The sequence below is a fragment of the Homarus americanus genome, unplaced genomic scaffold, assembly GCF_018991925.1.
Source record: "Homarus americanus isolate GMGI-L3 unplaced genomic scaffold, GMGI_Hamer_2.0 scaffold45698, whole genome shotgun sequence".
NCBI lineage: Eukaryota > Metazoa > Arthropoda > Malacostraca > Decapoda > Nephropidae > Homarus > Homarus americanus.
The window spans coordinates 10982018-11000973 of record NW_024735554.1 but is presented as its reverse complement, the minus strand read 5'-3'; the positions used below and the strand labels follow the sequence as shown (position 1 = coordinate 11000973).

The 18956-nt window shown below is 44.2% G+C and overlaps 1 protein-coding gene across 5 annotated transcripts in view; it reads left to right on the top strand.

The window, feature by feature from the left end:
- Positions 1-18956, top strand: part of LOC121871516 (hexosaminidase D-like) — a 273277-nt gene that overhangs the window by 175250 nt on the left and 79071 nt on the right. For 4 of the 5 annotated variants that reach the window (XM_042373924.1, XM_042373923.1, XM_042373927.1 and 1 more), the window contains one exon: positions 10607-10630. The exons of the other annotated variant lie outside the window; for it this stretch is intronic. The gene's annotated coding sequence lies outside the window, so the exon portion shown is untranslated. The remainder of the gene's footprint in view (positions 1-10606; positions 10631-18956) is intronic. 5 annotated transcript variants of the gene reach the window in all.

Sequence of the window (18956 nt, the reverse complement as noted above, 5' to 3'; positions counted from 1 at the left end):
ATGTAAGTGTTAATCCGTGTTTCTTACCGAGATTATATATGGGTGTTGGTCTCCACAGTAAACACCTCCAGCTAGAATAACAGTACGAGATATAACAAATTATGACTAATTTCTTATAAAATAAATTGAGATAAATTAACTCTCCTCTTAAGCTCTAATTTAAGAGTGTATAATAATATCAGAGTTTCTCCAGGCTGTTGATGGACAAGTAACAGTGGGAAGAAGATTCATCTCACTCACCGGCAGGACCTAGTTAAGAGAACTGAGTACTAGTGACGCATATCCTGTAATATATAGCGACCATCATAAAAACCCCGTTATATTACCACTACCCTCCGAGTACCACTACCCAGTACCTCCCGAGTACCACTACCCAGTACCTCCCGAGTACCACTACCCAGTACCTCCCGAGTACCACTACCCAGTACCTCCCGAGTACCACTACCCAGTACCTACCAGTACCAGTACCACTACCAGTACCTCGTACCACTACCCATTACCTCCCGAGTACCACTACCCAGTACCTCCTGAGTACCACTACAGTACCCCTACCACTACAGTACCTCCAGTACACCCAGTACCTCCAGAGTACCACTGAGTACCAGTACTACCCAGTACCTCCAGTACCACTAGTACCACTACCCAGTACCTCCCGAGTACCACTACCCAGTACCTCCCGAGTACCACTACCCAGTACCTCCCGAGTACCAGTACCTCCCGAGTACCAGTACCTCCCGAGTACCACTACCCAGTACCTCCCGAGTACCACTACCCTCCGAGTACCACTACCCTCCGATTACCACGACCCAGTACCTCCCGAGTACCACGACCCAGTACCTCCCGAGTACCACGACCCAGTACCTCCCGAGTACCACGACCCAGTACCCTCCTGAGTACCACTGCCCAGTACCTTCCGAGTACCACTAACCAGTAGCTCCTGGGACCCATTATAACTGGGACCCATTATGACTGGGACTTATTATAACTGGGACCCATTATGACTGGGACCTAATAAGACTAGAAATCATTATGACTGGAAACCATTATGATTGGGTCCCATTTAGCCAGTCACCTCGTTGACCAGTGACTGTAACAGAACAATTTAAAAGTATGGAATTGTTAGGTTGAAGTAATATTTACTTTTGAGGTGAACACCGTGACAGTTTGTTTTTATGTCTCGGTAGGGTTGGTCAGCGTGATTGTGACGTCATTTATCTTATCTTTTATTTTAATATTCTCGTTATATTTCGAGACATGAAGTGATTCGAGTTATATTTCGAGACATATGAAGTGATTCGAGTTATATTTCGAGACATATGAAGTGAAGTTTATCGATGTAATAATTTTTGTTGTGTAAGTAAACAATAAGAGTCGATGACGTAAACTCCAGTCATGACCTGAACACTCACTATAAAGAGAACCAGAGCAGCTGTTGTTACTCTCCACAATCTTGGCCTCAACAATTGTGAGATTATTAGGCGGGTGGGAGTGTCTCAGCCCTCGGTAACTCTGTGAATTAAGCGTCATGAAAACACTGGCGCCATTGATGACAAGTCAAGGAGTTGCTTTCACAAAATAAAAGTTAAATATTGTCTTCCTATCCAAGAAATTATTGAAGATCTAACATAAGAAAATATTATTTTTTAATATTTATTTTTAAATGAATCAAAAATAAATACTGAAAATCGGCCTGGCAACTAAAGATGCATTGTTTGACGTCATCTCCCTGAAATGTCATTTCTACTATTTTCATTTCACGTCACGATAATCACACCGATATTTAATTCTATTAATTTAAATATTCACCAATAATTTAATGACCAAAATGAGAAAACCTCGACAATGCTGGTAAAATAATAAACGTGTACTGAAATACCAGTTCCTTATATTAATAATTTAACATATCCACAACGTTCTCAGGCTAGGCTATTACTTTTTTACATATGATTTGTAGTCTTCGCTTTCCAGTAAACTTATAAGTTTGATCATTTTAGGATTACACGGAACAGGAAAGTTGCATTATGACCAGTGACGGGAAGAGTGTTACTGGTAGCACCATATATTCCCATATAAGGAAAGCAGCGCTACCGCCATACACCAGATGCGGGAACTTTGTACGGAATTTTTCGCCGGTATGTCATATTATTTGACACCGAAATGGTAAAAGTAATTTATGGTCTGACTGTACCCTAACGAAGGAGGTGAAGGGGAGATAGAATAAGAATAGGGGGAAGTTAACGAGGTGGCGTGAAACGAAAAGAAAAATCAAAAGAAGAGTCAAAGGAATAAGAAGACTCAAAAGAAGAAGAAGAATCAAAGGATAATAATAATAATAAGACGAAGAATAGGAGGACGACTTTACCAAAGCCCAGCAGCAGGTAAAGGAGGTAGTAGGGCAGCAGTAGAGGAAGGAAGGTGGTAAGGGCTCGCGGGGCATCTGGTGGTGGCGGCCAACTCGTAGGAAATGCCAGCTAGTTACATGACCCTCGCCCATGTGTTCCCGAGATCTGTTGTTAAGGCGCTCCTGGGTTACGTCCTAGCTAGTCCGTCCTAGGAGTGTGATGATGGTGACTGATGTTCCTAGGATAGTGCCTGAGTGCTGGGGATGGTGATTGTTTTTTTGTTTTTTTTATTTATTTTTTTTAGATTAACAACTTTTTTGGCAAACCTTGGAGTACAATTTGCTTATTCTGAGTAATTGTCAGGTCTTGACACTGAGGGTGCTATCACTTTACACTGCCACACAGGACAGAGGTTCATACACAAAGGGGATCATAATATAGATCATATTAATAGTATAGGTCATATTCATGTGGGTGATATCACTGGCATACAGGATAGTGGTTCATATACAGTAGAAGTCATGTTCTATTTGAGGACTAATCAGTGTGGACTAGCATATTTAGGGGAGACAGCACGAATGTCCTCAAGCACTCCTGGTTCAATGTAGTAATTACATAGTTCATGATACAATAAGCCAGGTGGCCTGAAGTCTTTGACAGTGTCACATTCAGTAATATAGTGTTCAAGTGTATGCTTTAAAGGTTTATCACAGTTTACATGCTGAGTGTTCCGGTATGGGTACAGCGTTACTAACTTGCCAGATGTCTGTATCCTAGCCTAATTCTGGCCACGACTACAGCGCATTGGTTCTGTCCTTATGCTGGCCATACCGGTACCTCTTGTTACAAAATTTGTCATATTTACTAATGCTACAACTGCCAGGTCTTTTTTGTATTTTGATGGGATGAGGAGGGTGAGGGAGTGATGGTGAGGGAGTGATGAGGAGGGTGAGGGAGTGATGGTGAGGGAGTGATGAGGAGGGTGAGGGAGTGATGGGGATGCGTTGTGCAGTACGTTCATTTAGGAGGAGGAACAGACCTTTCTTTAACGTAGGGAACCTCTGAGAAACACATTAAATCCGCTAAAAAAATCACCAGCTAGGAGACAAGTTACATGTATCCCTGAATCTTTGAGAATCTGGGATCCGAGTTAGTGGAGTTTGTGTTAACCCTACCTGGTGCAGGACGAGGTTCGGAGGGAAGGGGAGAGTGTTTGAGTGGGTGCCCGGGAATCACTTCAGGTGTATAAGTTCCCCAGTTGTATGGTCTCTCTCTCTCTCTCTCTCTCTCTCTCTCTCTCTCTCTCTCTCTCTCCTATTTCGGTTAAGTTAGGTTAGATTAGTTTGGGTTAGGTTAGTTTCGTTTAGGTTTGGTTAGGTTGGGTTAGTTTCTGTTGCGTTAGCTTAGCTTAGGTTAGGTTGGGTTGGGTTAGGTTAGGTTAGGTTGCGTGAGGTTAATTTTGTTTAGGTTGTGTTTGTTTAGGCTGTGTTGGGTTAGGTTGTGTTGGGTTAGGTTGTGTTGTTAGGTTAAAGGTTGGGTAATTATCCCCATAATTCTTGAGATGTGTCCCCAAAATCTGTATATATTTGGAGCCATTGTGTGGATCCGTCTAGTGAGTGTGAATACGTCATGCGAATCCGTCAAGACCTTCGCCTCACGCTTCCCGCCGTTTTCTCCGTGATAACGATCTGGGGGTGTTAGTTAAGGCACGTCATGCTCGCCTGCAAGTCCTCCTGGCCATGGCTTAACACGCACAGCCTCTCATGCTGACTGGTGACTCACTCGCCCGGCTGTTAACGACAGTCTTACACTCCCTCTTGTTAACGACACTCTTACACGCCCTGCTGTTAAAAACGCGGCCTTACACGCCCTGCTGTTAAAAACGCGGCCTTACACGCCCTGCTGTTAAAAACGCGGCCTTACACGCCCTGCTGTTAAAAACGCGGCCTTACACGCCCTGCTGTTAAAAACGCGGCCTTACACGCCCTGCTGTTAAAACATGACCTTACACGCCTGCTGTTAAAAACGCGGCCCTTACACGCCCTGCTGTTAAAAAGCAGCGGCCTTACACGCCCTGCTGTTAAGCGGCCTTACACTTCCTGCTGTTAAAAGCTTATGACCTTACACGCCCTGCTGTTAAAAAACGCGGCCTTACACGCCCTGCTGTTAAAAACGCGGCCTTACACGCCCTGCTGTTAAAAACGCGGCCTTACGCCTGCTGTTAAAATATGACCTTACACGCCCTGCTGTTAAAAACGCGGCCTTACGCCCTGCTGTTAAAACGCGGCCTTACGCCCTGCTGTTAAAAGCCTTGCTGACGCCCACGCCTGCTGTTAAAAACGCGACTTACACGCCCTGCTGTTAAAACTAACGACCTTACACGCCCTCTGTTAAAAAGCAGCGACATACACGCCCTGCTGTTAAAAACGCGGCCTTACACGCCCTGCTGTTAAAAACGCGGCCTTACACGCCCTGCTGTTAAAGCGCGGCCTTACGCCCTGCTGTTAAAACGCGACCTTACACCCCTGCTGTTAAAGCAACGGCCTTACACCCCCTGCTGTTGTTAAAGCGGCCTTACCCCTGCTGTTAAAAACGCGGCCTTACACGCCCTGCTGTTAAAAACGCGGCCTTACACGCCCTGCTGTTAAAGAAGGGTAAAAGCATCGCTTCCGCATTATATATGGTAAGGTGGCTCTCCACCATTTTTTCACTTTAATTATAATAATCTTAATAACATCAAAAACAGCTTTAATAACCTACACGTTACAACACTCATAAGTGACAGTTTATTGTACAAAGTTAAATAATTGTTAAGTACTGAACGTAACACCTAAATTCCTCCCCCAGCGTAAGACTAAAGAAATTTCCTTACGTGTTTCCTCCAGTTGCACGCACCAACACCGTACTGGAATGAGGTTCAGTGGGTCCATCTACCTTAACTAAGACACCTAAGTGATCTAATATAAAAAAAAGGGAGTGAATGTATAAACTAATTTTATTTATCTGCTGTTTCATTCCTGTAGAAATTTAATCCTAATAAGTCGTGTGATGCCTTGATATGTACAGTACAGTATACCACGCGCCATGCAGTATGGTCTCTCATAAAGAACCATAACTTTCATCTTGTACAGGGTGTCTCATAAAGAACCATAACTTTCATCTTGTACAGGGTGTCTCGCTCAGAACCATAACTTTCATCTTACAGGGTGTCTCATAAAAGAGCCCATAACTTTCATCTTGTACAGGGTGTCTCCTCAAGGCCTGCTTTTCATCTTGTACAGGGTGTCTCATAAAGAACCATAACTTTCATCTTGTACAGGGTGTCTCATAAAGAACCATAACTTCTTGTACAGGGTGATTCATAAGGAAACATAACTCTCATCTTGCATAGGGTGTTTCATAAGGCAAAAAACAGATGCCACATAGCGATCAGTTGCAAGAAAATATAGAGGGTGAAACATTGAGGACAAAATCGAGTGTTTATCCTATGGTGCGCTGTTCATTTGTTGTACCAGTGCAGTCTAGTCGATAGCTCTTGTGTTCCATCAACTTGGTCAGATTTTCAGTTTTAGTTTTTTTTTTTAAGAATCCGATTTTTTTTGTGTAAGATTAACTACTGTAATATTTGATAGTACAGTATTTATTTTTTTTTAATGTCGATAACAAATACTACTTTAATATTGTATGATTTATATTATGATTTACCCGATACGAGAGAGAGAGAGAGAGAGAGAGAGAGAGAGAGACTCAGAAGACTTCCGGGAACGGGACAATGAGAGGAGGAGGGAGAAAGAGGGAAGGGTTGAGACAAGGGAGGGAAGGGAGGGACTGCCAGAACCAATACGAACGATCAATATACTGTACTCTGTGTGTGTGTTATGACATGACAAAATATGTAATAGTATAGTTTATATATATACTTTTTTTAGTTATATATATTAAGTTAAAGTTATCAAGATAGTTTGACCATTACTTTTATTACATACTTTTATTTCACTTTAACTTTTACTTTTTTTCTGTAATTTTGTCTCTTAATTTGTGTTTTGTTTTAGTAATATTTTTAAAGGAACGAATAAATTAATATGAGTAAAACTTGGACTTGGCTACTAAGTTTAATACTTTGACCTAATGTGTAAACTATTTCTGACATTTTTTAGGGATGTTCAATTTCTTAAAAGCACGAATATTTGCCGATTATATTTTTCCTATTTTCATTGTTGACTAAAAATCTTAAAGGCTCGACTTTAATATTGACTGAATTTTTATTATTAAAATCAACGGATTAAATACTTTTCGTATTTTTGCTTCTACTTTTTTAATTTCTCAGGTATGAAAAAGTTTGAACGTATTTTGTTTATTTTTTGTTTCACTTTTGTTAATTAAAAGAATGGGTCGATGATACGAGTCACTTGTTTTTTTCATTGGTTTGTTGTACGTTCATTCTGTTGTACGTTCAGTCATTTGGTTCGTTCATCCTTCTGTACGTTATTGTTTCGTTCACCCTTCTGTACGTTTCTAGTGTCCGTTCATCGGTCTGGCAGCTGCTAGTTTGTGCTGTTGTACGTATTTAGTATCCGTTCATCTGTCTGTACGTTCCTATAGCGTACGTTCTCTGGCAGACACTCGACGCATCTTAGTGAAATCTGACTTCGAATTCTCAAAAGATCTGACGGTGATAATTTTTCCCCTTAACTGATTATGATAGGTTACACCCCCATCTGATCGATAGTCTAACCGTACCCTACCCAACCGTACCCTACCCTACCCAACCTAACCTAACAAAGTACTTGGGTTCATACAAAGGAGTGTTAGTTTCAAGACTAGCGAGGTTATCCTAAACTATATCTTGCGCTTGTGAGACTTCACTTGGATTACGCAGTTCAGTTTTGATCACCGTACTACAGAATGGATATAGAATCCTTAGAAAGAATTCCAGAGGAGGATGACGAGACTAATCCCGGGCATTAGGAGCCTTGAGTACAGAAACAGGTTAAAGCATCTTTTTAGCACTGCCCCGAGAGACGTAGAGTGAGGGGCGATATGATCGAGGTATATAAAGGAAGTCAGGGCTAAGCAAAGGTGAAATAACGAAGGTACTCAAACTCGTAGCAATAGTTTTAAATTAGACAAATTTAGATTTTGGTGCGAGATAGGTAAACATTGGTTTGGAAATATAGTGGATGAGTTGAACAAGTTACCAAACATCATCATTAACTCGAATACGCTGGATAGCTTCAAACATAGGTTGGATGGATATATGGGCGATAAGGTTGGGTGTAAACTGGACTACCGAGAATGGGCCAATAGTCCCGCTGCATTCTTATGTTCTTAACTAAACTTAAGCAAACCGAAACGAAGTGAAAAGGAGAAAAAAAAATGCTCAAAAAAGGGAAAATAAAAACAGAAAAAAGGCAAACAAAAGAAGACAAGACAAGATAAGACAAGACAAGAGAAGGGAAGGGAAGAGAAGAGAAGAGAAGAGAAAGAGAAGAAATGACAGGTAGAATCGTTGCGTCGTGAGGTTGGAGGAAGTAATATTTTAGGTAAGAACTTTTGAGGGAATGTGTGGTGGGTGACTTGCTGGTGTGTGGTCAACGTCTTGTAGCCCTGGGGCGATGTCATTGGCTTATTTATAGGAGAAAGAGAGGAAAATTTTGTGTATGACAGGGGGAGAATATGTGTGTATGAGGGAGAATGTGTGTGTGTATGAGAGAGAGAATGTGTGTGTGTATGAGAGAGAGAATGTGTGTGCGTATGAGAGAGAATGTTTATATGTGATAGAGATAAAGTGTGAGTGTGAGATAATTTGCTTATGAGAGAGAGAGAGAGAGAGAGAGAGAGAGAGAGAGAGAGAGAGAGAGAGAGAGGGAGGTGTAATGCTTCACAAAGATTCCCAGAGCGACCACCACTGCCGTCGACACAGTCCTGCATCTTTGCTGTTATTGCGGTTCTCTCTCTCTCTCTCTCTCTCTCTCTCTCTCTCTGTAGTAAATTGGATACAGTCATCTGGTCGTGTGTGCAGTAGTGGTAGGGTGTGGTGATGGTGGTAGGGTGTAGTGACGCTAGGGCGTGGTGGTGGTTGGGTGTGGTGGTGGTGGTAGGGTGTGGTGGTGATAGGGTGTGGTGGTGGTAGGGTGATTGTATGATTAAACTTTAACGTAAAGAAGCAACAAACCACATTCGCTCCGGACCTCCCGGTGGTAGGGTGGTGGTGGCACGGTAATGATGGTAGGGTGTGGTGGTGACAGTGTAGTGATGATAGTAGAGTGTAGTGATAGTAGGGTGTGGTGGTGGCACGGTGTAGTGATGGTAGTAGGTGTGTGATAGTAGGGTGTGGTGGTGGCACGGTGTAATGGTGGTAGTGTGGTGGCGGCACGGTGTAATGGTGGTAGGGTGTGGTGGTGGCACGGTGTAATGGTAGGGTGTGGTGGTGGCACGGTGTAATGGTGGTAGGGTGTGGTGGTGGTATTGGTATAATGGTGGTAGGGTGTGGTAGTAGGGTGGTGGCAAGGTAGTAGTAGTGTGGCGAGGGAGTTGTGTTTGTTGCCCTGGGCCAGTCAATGTAAACAGACTAGTCGATAGAACGAACGATGGTGGTGGTGGTAGGAAGAGAAGGACGAAAGACGAAAGAAATACAAGAGGGAAGACGATGATGAAGAAAGAGAAGAAGAATATGAAGAGAGAGAGAGAGAGAGAGAGAGAGAGAGAGAGAGCGCTAGCTAGCTAGCTTTTAACGCAGAAAAAACGTTGCAGGATATCACTTCTGCCAAGCTTTGTCAATAAATTTGTTAAACTTAAAACTCTACTTTGGCGGCTTTTTCTTCTCTTTTTCCTTCCTTATTAATATTTTTTTCTTTATTAGTATCCGTTTCATGTTCTATTCTTGTTCGTTCTTATTTATGTTTTTCTTGCTGTTCTTGTTGTTCTTTATAATAATAATTCGTCTTCGTCACAATGCCACACCCCAGCAGTTCGCAGCTACCACTCACAGCATTCCATCACAGTAACTTTTCTATATCCCAAGAGAGCAGTTTACTAGCACAGTATCTTGCAGCTTGTCGTCACAGCAGTTAAAGCTTGAATTCTCTCTCATTCATTAACATATTTGAATCTAAATATTTATCATTAAACATATTTTTTTTTTTATTTACACGAACATTTTACAGTATTATTATTTAGATTTTTTTTACTGTTTACTCTTTTTTAACAGCACTATTATTAAAAAAATACACATTTATTAAAAAAAATGATAAATCTCATATTTTTTTCGCTGCACCATTATTTTTTGTACACCGTTAGTGACTTAGGAATTTGTCAGTGCGAGGGTCATCAGTCCGATGTATCACGTGACACAGGTTTATGCATCACTGATGGGTATGTATAGCATGACTTAGTTTTATATCATTCGTGGGTATGTATCATTCGCGGGTATGTATCATTCGCGAGTATGTATCATTGGCGGTGTACATATAGCGTGATATATTGTTAATGAGTCATCAGTCAATGTATCGCGTGACATATTTAATGTATAATTCCCAGACGTCCATTGATCATTATTACAACCCCCGCCCTTTTGTGTCTCCATGTGTCGTGCGAAGCGTGTACTCAATAGGGGGTACTCACTGATTACCCCGTTTGTTTATTTGTTTGTTTTCCTGTTTTGGGCTGTTTTCTTGTTTTTTGTTTGTTTTACTTTTTGCCGTCTCGCTGTTATTTGGGGGCAGGAGTGAGCAGGTGCTTTGTTAAATGCATTATTTTATTTATATTATTAATTTGTTAACCTATTTTGTTCAGGGTATAGGGGCGGTGTATTAGTAGTACTACTTGTTCGGGGCTTCCTCGCCATCATTGTTGTTGTTATTACTGGTATTTATAATAATTACTACTATTATCTACTTGTTGTTATTATTATTATTATTATTATTATTATTGTTATTGTAGGTGAGTGTATAATGATGGATCACTCACAGCGACATGTCAGATTAATTAATAACAGACCGACCAGTGGTAAACAGGATTACATTAAAACTCGATTTTGTATGGCTGGATCCAATCCCAGCTTAGCCAATCATTAGTCAGCATTTTGTAACACCCCCAGTTAACTGAACCCGGCTGGTGCTTATGCGCGCACACACACACACACACACACACACACACACACACACACACACACACACACATTCACATTTTATTGTTATTATTTATTATTTTATTTGTTACTTCTACCAGTATTTAGTGTCATTAATATATTTTTTTATTTTCAGAGCGTTTAACTTTCTGTACTAAAAGTAAGTTAAAGTTTCGTTGTTTAAAATATTTTTTACTTTAGTCTTCTATTCTATTACTTTAAAACATTATACGTATAGTTACAAGTAATGCAGATAATGGTGCAAATACAAGAACAATACGGGTGCAGATACAGGTACAGATTCAAGTACAGGTACAGATTCAAGTACAGTAATGGTGCAATTACAAGTACAATACGGGTGCAGATACAGGTACAGATGCAAGTACAGGTACAGATTCAAGTACAGTGATGGTGCAATTACAAGTACAGATATAAATATAGGTCTAGACACACACACACACACACACACACACTATCCCTATACAGTATGGTGTATAGGGTCACTGTACCTCTCACCACAACACACTGTATAGGTGGACCTTGTTAGCAGCGGTATCTACGTTAATTGTATATTGTTGACGCCTAATCCTTATTTTAATTGTATACAGTCATCGTTTTTCACTTCAGCCATTTATAGAGTATTGATTATTATCTGGGTCATCTGTAGTGTGTGTGAACGCATAAACTGACACACACACACACACACACACACACACACATTGTTAAAGGTTTATTTTATTTATTTACATTATTTTTTTTCACCTCGTGTCGTTTTTTTTTTCTCTCCCCTTTTATTTATTTATTTTTCTGTGTATATAGTTATTTTTTTTTATCCCAGGTGAGCGTTGGTGTTGACATTGTAGGACAGATATATGTACGGATTTTATGTAGGTTTTATGTTGTTCTTACGTTGGTTTTATGTTGTTTTTACGTTGGTTTTATGTAGGTTTTATGTTGTTTTTACGTTGGTTTTATCTAGGTTATATGATTTATGTAGGTTTAATGTTAGTTTTATATTTCCGTGTACAATGTTTTATGTTATGTTGTTTTTATGTTGGTTTACGTACTTTTAGAATATATAGTATTTATCTTACTGCTGCCTCCAGTGTGGGATATAGTGGTATGCTTAGTGTGTGTGTGTGTGTGTGTGTGTGTGTGTGTGTGTGTGTGTGTGTGTGTGTGTGTGTGTGTCAGAACATGTTTACCACTCAGGGCTCAACGTAAACCATTCATTTAGGTGGATTGAGTGTGTCCATATACTGTACTGACCCTCTCTCCCTCCCCTGCCCCCCTCCCTCCCTCCCGTGTTCCCCTCCCTCCCTCTCCCCTGCCCACACTCCTCCCTCCCTTCCTGCCTTGTCTCCTCCCTCCCTCCTTCCCCTGTCCCTCTCCCCTCTCCTGCACCACTTCCTGACTTCACGTGTGGATACTACTACTTTTTCTCTCCCACACACACACACACACACACACACACACACACACACACACACACACACACACCCACCAAACTTACCACCGGCTGACAGTTTTGCATGAGTCTAAACCTGTCAGTCAGTTTAGTGGTCTTACCTGGGGGGTGAGAGATGAAGGAAGAGGGAAGATGATTGGAAATGCAAGGGTGTTGAGATTAAGAGAAAGAAGAAAGGGAGGGAGGAGACGACGACGAGTAAGGAGTATTGGAGGGAGGAGTGCAGAGCTGTGTTTACTTCCTCGTGTGTGTCCCCTGTGAGAGAGAGAGAGAGAGTTAACATGTATGTTGGTGTATGTATGTAAAAATAGAATGAGAGTAGAAACGAGAGAAAGTCAAAGGAGAGGGAGGGAGGGAGGAGGAGGGAGTGGAAGAGAGGAGGAGGAGTAAGGGAATGAGGTCAGAAGAGGAAGAAGGGGAGGAGATGGTTACAGTAAGAAAGGGTAATCCTCCTCCTCCTCCTCCTCCCTTCCTCCTCCTCCTCCTCCTTCCTCCTCCTCCTCCTCCTCCTCCTCCTTCCTCCTCCTCCTCTTCCTCCTCCTCCCCTTTCTCCTCCTTCTTTTATTCTTCACTCCTCTCCTCCCTACCTCTTTCTCCTCAGCCTCCTCTTCCTTTTCTTCCTCTCCTCTTCCTCCATCTTCCTCTTCTTCCTCTCTCCTTCATCTCCCCTTTCTTCCCTCTCCTCCCTCCTCTTCCTCCCTCCTCTTCTCCTCCTCTTCCTCCATCTCCTCCTCCTCCTCTTCCCTCTCTCCTCCTTCTCCTCTTCCCCTTTCCTCTTCTTCCTCTCTCCTCTCCTCTTCCTCCATCTCCCTCCTCCTCTTTCCTCCCTCCTCTTTCTTCCCTCCTTCCTCTTCCTCCCTCTTCTCCTCCTCCTTCCTCCTCTTCCTCTCCTCCTCTCTCCTCCTCTTTTCCTCCCTCTTCCCCTCTTCCTTCTCTCCCTCTTCCTCCATCTCCTCCTCCCTTCCTCTTCTCTCCTTCCTCCTCCCTCTCTCCCTCCTCCTCTCTCCTTCCCTCTCCCTCCTCCTCCCCTCTCCTCCTCTTCCTCCTCCTCTTCCCTCTCCTCCTCCTTCCTCTCTCTCCTCTTCTCCACCATCACCCTATAACTGAACACTCTGTTTCCTCTTTCACCACAAACACTAGCACAGTCCCCGGCCCGGCACTCTGTCTTGCCCGGCCTCGTGCCTGGCTCCGGCCCTCTGCCCGTCTGCCTCCTGCCCGGCTCCGGCCTCCTGCCCGGCCTGGCCTCCTGCCCGGCCCGGCCCTCCTGCTCCGCCCTGGCCCTCCTGCTCCGGCCCGGTCTCTCCTGTTCGGCCCGGCCCCTCCTGCCCGGCCTGCCCTCCTGTCTGGCTCCGGCCCCCTCCTGCCCGGCCTGGCTCTCCTGCCCGGCCCGGTCTCCCTCCTGTCGGCCCGGCCCTCCTGTCTGGCCCGGCTCCTGCCCGGCCCCGGCCCTCCTGCTCCGGCCCGGCCCTCCTGTCTGGCTCCGGCCCTCCTGTCTGCCCGGCCCTCCTGTCTCTGCCTGGCCTCCTGTCTCGGCTCCCGGTCTCCTGTCTCCCTGGCCCTCCTGTCCTGCCCGCCTCCTGTCTCGCCTGGCCCTCCTGTCTCGCCCGGCTCCTGTCTGCCCGGCCTCCTGTCTCGCCCGGCCTCCTGTCTCGGCTCCGGCCTCCTGTCTCGTCTGGCCTCCCGCTCTGCCCGTCCTGTCCTGCCCGGCCTCCTGTCTCGCCCTGGCCCTCCTGTCTCGCCCTGGCCCTCCTGTCTCGCCCGGCCCTCCTGTCTCGCCCGGCCCTCCTGTCTCTGCCCGGCCTCCTGTCCTGCCCGGCCCTCCTGTCTGCCCGGCCCTCCTGTCTCGCTCCGGCCCTCCTGTCCTGCCCGGCCTCCTGTCTCCTGCCCGGCCCTCCTGTCTCGCCCGGCCTCCTGTCTCCTCTGGTCCTCCTGTCTCCCGGCCCCTCCTGTCTCCCCGGCCCTCCTGTCTCCCCGGCCTCCTGTCTCCCGTCTCCTGTCTCCCCGGCTCCCCTGTCTCCCCGGCCTCCTGTCTCGGCCTCCTGTTTCTGGGTCTCCTGTCTCCCCGGCCCTCCTGTCTCCTCCGGCCCTCCTGTCTCCCTCGGCCTCCTGTCTAACTCCTGCCTCCTGTCTCCCCGGCCCTGTCTCTGGCCCTCCTGTCTCCCCTGGCCCTCCTGTTCAACCCGGCCCTCCTGTCTCCCCCGGTCCACCTGTCACTACTCCTCGTCACCTGCGTAATTCTGTTGGTGTTATTCACGGGTCGAGTAACGGAAGGCATTACTGTTGAACTTGGTGACCCGTTAACTGTTGTCGTGGTGGTTAATTCTGTTTAATTATTATTATTATTATTATTATTATTATTATTATCAAACCGCTCACTCAAACACGGAATTATTAGTTAAAGTGACGTGTTAGGCTATATGTTAGCAGGTGTTTGGCACGTGTTAGGTATGTGTCGGGAGGTGTTAGGCGTTAGTTGCAGGCTTTACGCGTGTTAGCATGTGTTAGGTATGTGTCGGGAGGTGTTAGGCGTTATTGCAGGCTTTACGCGTGTTAGCATGGGCGTGTGTGTGTGTTGGCAGGGTGTGTTGTGTGTTAGGCGTGTGTGTTAGGGTGTGTTAGGCGGTGTGTTGGCAGGTGTTAGGTGTGTTGGCAGGTGTTAGGTGTGTGTGTGTTATGTGTGTTGCAGGTGTTAGTGTGTTGGCAGGTGTTAGCGTGTGTTGGTGCAGGTGTTAGGCGTGTGTTGGCAGGTGTAGGAGTGTGTTGGGTGTTAGGCGTGTGTTAGCAGGTGTTAGGGTGTGTGTTAGCAGGTGTTAGGGTGTGTGTTGGTGTTAGGCGTGTGTTGGCAGGTAGTAGGTGTGTTGGTGTTAGGTGTGTGTTGGCAGGTGTTAGGTGTGTGTTGGCAGGTGTTAGTGTGTGCAGGTGTTAGGGTGTGTTGCAGGTGTGAAGCGTGTGTTGGCAGGTGTTAGGCGTGTGTTGGCAGGTGTTAGGGTGTGTTGCAGGTGTTAGGCGTGTGTTGGCAGGTGTTAGGTGTGTGTTGCAGGTGTTAGCGTGTGTTAGCAGGTGTTAGGTGAGGTTAGAAGGGTGTTATATGTGTGTTAGGCAGGTGTTGTGTGTGTGTTAGCAGGTGTTGGGTATGTGTTAGCAGGTGTTGTATGTGTGTTAGGCGTGTGTTAGGCAGGTGTTAGGTAAGTAGTGGCAGGTAGGAGTGTGTTGGGTGTGTTAGTGTGTTGGCAGGTGTTGGGTGTTTGTTAGGGTGTGTTGTGTGTACAGGGGTGTGTACATGTGTGTTAGCAGGTGTTAGGCGTGTGTTAGCAGGTGTTAGGCGTGTGTTAGCAGGTAGGTGTGTGTTAGCAGGTGTTAGGCGTGTGTTAGGTGTTAGGGGTGTGTTAGCAGGTGTTAGGTGTGTTAGCAGGTGTTAGGTGTTAGGTGTTGGCAGGTGTTAGGCGTGTGTTAGCAGGTGTTAGGCGTTTGTTAGGTGTGTGTGTTGTGTTAGGTGTGTGTGTTGTATGTGTTATTCAGGTGTTAGGCGTGTGTTGTTAGGTGTTAGGTGTGTGTTAGCAGGTGTTAGGGTGTGTGTTAGCAGGTGTGTTAGATGGTAGCAGGTGTTAGGCGTGTGTTAGCAGGTGTTAGGTGTGTGTTAGCAGGTGTTAGCTATATGTTAGCAGGTGTTAGTGTGTTAGCAGGTGTTAGGTGTGTGTTAGCAGGTGTTAGGTGTGTGTTTGGAGGTGCTAGGTGTGTGATGCAAGAGACGTGTGGTAAGGGGGACAAATTGAATCTCACCTTCACTTTTCTTTCAATCTTTATTTTAATTCTTTTCTCCTTTCCTCTTCTCTGTCTCTCTCCTTCCTTCTCTCTCTCTCTCTCTCTCTCTCTCTCTCTCAACAACACCCAAAAAATCAGATCAGAACAACCGGATGAAGCTTCGAAACCGGTTCAACACTTCCTGATGCAACGTCTCTCGCTGAAGTGTTCGACTAAATAAATGACCAGGTAACCTATTGTCTTGACACTTCCGCCTTGAGAGAGAGAGAGAGAGAGAGAGAGAGGGAGGGTGGGTCATTGCTCTCCTATCTTTAATGGCTCGTAATGGCGAGTTTTTGCACATTTCAGCGATATTTTATGACTTAGTGGAGTTATCCCTTTAGGGCTCAATAGGTCGCGTTTTTGTTTTTTTTTTTGCGTCGTGGGTATATATATTTTTTTTTTTTTTTTTTTTTTTTTTTGTGATATTTCTGTATTTATTTATCTTATACTTGCAATTTTTAGTAATTAATGTTTGTATTTTTGCTTCCGTTTCTCTGATTATGTTGTACTTATTATTATTATTGTTATTATTACTATTTGGTTTTATTACTCTTAATTTTTTTTAGGATTTCTTTAATTTTTTTTACAATTATTAATTTTTATTTCTTCGTTATTTGTTTACTGTTTTATTGATAAATATTTTGTGTTCAATTATATATTCTTCCGTCAGCCAGCTCTATGACTGCCGCTTATGACTGACTGACTTACCGAACTAAGTAACCGACCATTCCGCACTAACGCAGCTTATGGTAATTTCTTGAACCCCCTGATACATGAGGTAACACACACACACACACACGCACAGAGTTGCCTCACCAGAAAAGGTTCAGTTCACAAATTGCATAATTTACTATGACGACTGGTGCTTTAGGGGGGGAGATGGCTAGAGAAGGTGGGGAGAAAAGGAGGGAGGAAGAAAGGATGAAACGATAGAAATGCAGATAAGGAAAGGAGGGGATGATGACGTTGCAAGGTGATGAGAGAAAAAGAAAGATTAATTCATATTGCAAATTTTTTCAACGATACACACACACGCACACACACACACACACGTGTGCCGCCAGATATATATAAAAAAGAGAGAATTGCATTGCTTGGTTGATGTTGCAAGAGTCAAAGGTCACCATTATGAAGGGGAGGAATTGTTGCTTGGCTCCCTGTGGTGGCGGTGAATAATGTGTAAATGTTCATGTGATGTGAGGGTGATGTGAGGTGTTGTAGAGAATGTGGGGGGAGTGATGTAGAAGTGTTGTAGGGGGTGATGTGGGGAGTGTTGTGGGGGTGATGTGAGGGGGTGATGTGGGGGTAGCCAGGGAGTGATGTGGGGTGTTGTAGAAGTGATGTGGGGAATGGAGTGATACTGGACTTCTGGTGTGATTTGTATATCTCTCTCTCTCTCTCTCTCACGATTACTTAACCCCGTGAGCCTGATGTCCTGATGTCTTAAGAATTTACGTCACAATTTCGCTCTCTCTCTTTCACTTTCTCTCTCGCTCTCATTATTTCTCACTCATTCACACACACTCAGAACTCATTATTTCACTCGCTCACTTTCTCTCGACACTTATCTTGCTCACTCGCATCTTCTCTCTCGCTCTCATTGTTTCTCTGTCATATTTCTCATTTACTCACGTACAATACATTCACTTGAGTATAATGACTTAACCCCTCGAGTATAATGATTTGACCTCTTGAGGACGATGACAACCCCTCCAGCACGATTACCTAAGCCCTTGAGCATGATGACTTGAGGTCTTAAAGAATTTTTACCGTACTCCCGTATTGTAAGCTGAATAAAAAAACTGGATGGAGGTTGAATTCTATTTTATGCCTTGTCAGACGAAATTAGGTTAGGTTAGGTTTTCGTTAGGTTTGGTTAGGTTTGGTTAGGTTAGGTTCGGTTTTGGTTAGGTTAGGTTCAAGTAATCTTTCCGTAGTGAAGTCCAAATTGCTCTGCAGGTTTCAGGTACAATCTCGCCTAAATGCTCGTAGGATCGTCCAGTTGCCAGGAATCTCACCGTAACTACAGGTGTCCTCTTTCTTCATTAGTGACTCTACTACTGGCCGCAAATTCAAGTATGTATCTTGGTCTTTTCGAAGGAAGTTGACCCGATCACTACTCGTCAATCGTAGTTCTGTCAATAGCCTAATATAAGAAAGTTCTGTCTATCAGTTTCATTTTAGATAATTTCCCATGAGAGCGTCTGTTTCTACTTTTCCAACACCATACATACATCTACAATATTCAACGATATTATTTCAACGTCTTGTGAAGTGAGCGGGGTGGCCATGTCTGTCCTCAAGCTACGGTGCCCATCAGAACTGAATCGTGTGTGGGCAAACCTTCAGTTCAGTCTGACTAACAGGCCGGACTGAGCGTGTATGGGAGACTTAAGATTTAAGACTCCCTGACCTATTGCTAGAAATATGACGTCACGCGCTACAGCCAATCACAACTTGGCGCTCTCTAGCTGCGTGTGACCGCATAGGACGATATTCTGTGAGATTCCTGTTGATGCATCTCCGTGTGTGGAGTGAATGCATACGAGGCGTAATAAGTCAGTTTAGTGTTTAAGGATTCACGGTACGTGTTTTGGATACGAGTTCAGGAGAGAGACTGTTTATATATATGTGTGTGTGTGTGTGTGTGTGCGATACAATAATAATAATAATTATTATTAATAGTTTATGAAAAGAACATGGCAGCCAAAAGGCTGAAAATATACAGTTACATAATTCAGGAATGCGTCACTTGATTGACAAATAATATACAAGTAACAAACTATACAAATATGATACATAATAAGGGGTGGAGAAGGTCATTCAACAGGGAATTTCAGCATAGTGACAGTGCAAAAGTAAAATTGGCTGTGAGTGAACACACAGGGGAAACACACAGGGGTTAACTACGAGTTGTTGATTATTTTTAGCAATAGTTTGGACTGGGCTGTTATTACAGCGATCAGTACGTGCTAGTATAGGCTGGATGCGGTTGTGTTGTCGAACAGCAATTCGCGGACGAGGAAGCAGGAGACGGTGTCGAGGATGGTGCAGATGAGGTCGTGGTGATGGTCAGAGAGAGCCGAGATGGTCTTTTCGATATGTGGAGGAGAAGGGAGAGAGAATAACCTTGCACGCCCTCTTCTGCACTTTTTTTCCTTTCATGAGCTGCTGCCCTTGATCCACACAATGTACATGGGAGAAAAGGTAATAC